Source organism: Penaeus vannamei, chromosome 1 (genome assembly GCF_042767895.1).
Source record: "Penaeus vannamei isolate JL-2024 chromosome 1, ASM4276789v1, whole genome shotgun sequence".
Classification (NCBI taxonomy): domain Eukaryota; kingdom Metazoa; phylum Arthropoda; class Malacostraca; order Decapoda; family Penaeidae; genus Penaeus; species Penaeus vannamei.
The window spans coordinates 36,393,377-36,395,876 of NC_091549.1; the positions used below are offsets into that span (position 1 = coordinate 36,393,377).

The 2,500-nt window shown below is 36.4% G+C and overlaps 1 protein-coding gene across 1 annotated transcript in view; it reads right to left on the minus strand.

Annotated features, from left to right (window-relative positions):
- Positions 1–119, minus strand: part of LOC113801629 (uncharacterized) — a 7,818-nt gene extending 7,699 nt beyond the window's left edge. The window contains exon 1 of the mRNA XM_027352188.2: positions 1–119. This exon is cut by the window's left edge and continues 527 nt beyond it. The gene's annotated coding sequence lies outside the window, so the exon portion shown is untranslated.
- Between the last annotated feature and the right edge of the window lie 2,381 nt (positions 120–2,500).

A 2,500-nucleotide genomic window follows, 5' to 3' on the forward strand; every position in this document is an offset into this window, starting at 1 on the left:
GAACTTACACAAATGACGTTATACTATCATCGTACACGTGATAATGAGAGATATGTTACCACGTACCCAACAAACGTCACATCGTCACGTCAGTAATGTTGTCATTGGCAAACCGACAGCATTTGGAATTGGAGATATTTTGAGGGAAACTCTTCAGAGTCATCGAAATAAAGACTTTCACTTTTTAAATTTATCAATATATGTTGAAACTAATTCTGATATACCTAACCTACGATATACATTAATATGAAATTATGCTATGGCAATATTGTAAACGATTAATTGACTTGTGAACGCATTTGTCATGCGCGGGTGGCTCGGTTCTCTTTTATTTCCTAGAACAGTGACATCGAACTTATTCACTAATTTGATGTTGTCGAACATATATATGAAGATGATACATGAAAATTTCAAGAGATCAAGTGAAGATTGAATCTGAAGCCGGTATCGCGAGCAAGCTTATATTGTTCGTTTAATGTAGTTTCTTTTTTATGTCCAAAAAAACCGGAAACACATCCGTATAGTGTATCATTCTTTAAAAAATCACTTGGTAAATCATGTAAATGTTATTTCGACTCTCATCTGAGTGTAGTATATTTGATCACCCCGACTGTGCACGAACCGATGAGAAACTGCGTAGCCGTCGCTGGCAATCCTTCGCTGAATAGTGATGAAAACATGCAATTGCAGTGTGACCTTAATACGATGTAATGAGTTTTAATTTGCGCAGAATAACGTGCAAGTCCTCCATACACTCAATGTACTTCAGCTTTAAAGTCTATTTAAATTATTCTCAAAGTTGGTTATTTTCTAAGGATGGAGAGAAATCATCATTTCACGTATTTTCCCATTTTAAATGTGGCTTCAGCTCGGTGTCTTCCAGTGTTCATAACGAAATGGTATATAGACCAGAGATCATTAGATAAAGCTGGTTGTATTGCACAGACCCCGGGATTATGATGAAATACCCCTAGAGCCAAAAGAATCCTATATGAACGAAAAGCCTCGTAAACCAGTTTTGGTTTTACGTTCGAAAAATCATATTCAAAGGCCATTGTTAAGAGCGCTGAATCTATCCTTTTTCGATCAATCCTGTGACCGGTTTTGCTACAGTGGGACGGTATAATATCCTTTGTCAAGTAGGAACTCAAGTGTGTTCTTGTGATAGGGACCAAGGTCATTCAGTACAGTTCCTTGAGAGAGAGGGCTTCTTAGGTGGCTAATGCCAGACAATGTCATTTTTCACACTGGATTTTTTTAGGAACGGACCGGCATGGCATGATACCCTTACTATTTACAGATATTCTAGCATCACATTTGTGAAAAGGAATTTCAGGTGACAACTAATAATTAAAGAGACAACTTCATTACTCTCTTAAAGCTAGATAACACAATATTTGCGACTTTGATGATTTTACATGTATTACAGCCACCATCTCATTGCTTATTCAACTCGCTTTCAGAAATTGCTCGGCTGTGACTTATGTGTGTACCAATCATTAAATGCCACATGTCTGTAGTGTGTAATCAAAGTTCAAAATTTGTTAAGGCACAGATGCCAATGACGGTTATCAGGTAGGCCGGATGTAACTCGAAGGCGTTCAACATTCTCATTATACGAATGTTGCCTGTTTGTCATTTACAAAAAGTAATGATCAGTACTGCGGGCTTTAATAAACCAAGATAAGATGGTGTGCAGAAATCTAGAATGATATGTGAAGATTTATACACAGTCGAATGCAGAAACAGTCGTTGCACAAATTGATTTTATTTTCGGTGTTGGTTATGTGTGTGAATGTATGTATGTATGTATATATATATATATATATATATATATATATATATATATATATATATATATATATATATATATACATACGCACAAATATATACATTGGAGATATGTAAATATATATATATATATATATATATATATACACATTTATACATGTATGTATATAATTATGTATGTATGAATATATGTATATATGTTCATACATGTGTGTGTGTGTGTGTGTGTGTGTGTGTGTGTGTGTGTGTGTGTGTGTGTGTGTGTGTGTGTGTGTGTGTGTGTGTGTGTGTGGTTGTGTGGTTGTGTGAGTGTGAGTGTGTGTGTGCGTGCGTGTGTGTGCATGTGTGTGTGTGTGAGAGAGAGTTAGTGAGTGAGTGAGTGAACGACTGAGTGAGTGCGTGTGTGTGAGAGAGATTTGTGAGTGAGTGAGTGAGTTTGTTTGTGTGTGTGTGTGTGGAGGGGGTGGCTACTGAGTGAGTGAGTTGAATGAATGAGTGCGTGTTTGTTAGAGAATTAGTGTGTGAGTGAGTGAATGAGTGCGTGTGTCTTAGAGAGTTAGTGAGTGAGTGAGTGAGTGAATGAGTAAGTGTGTGTGTGTGTGTGTGTAACTATATATATGTGGATGCAGGTATCATGTATCATCATTATATATATATATACATATGCAATATATTCATACCAATAATTAAAACGTAAGCTGCGTTGCCT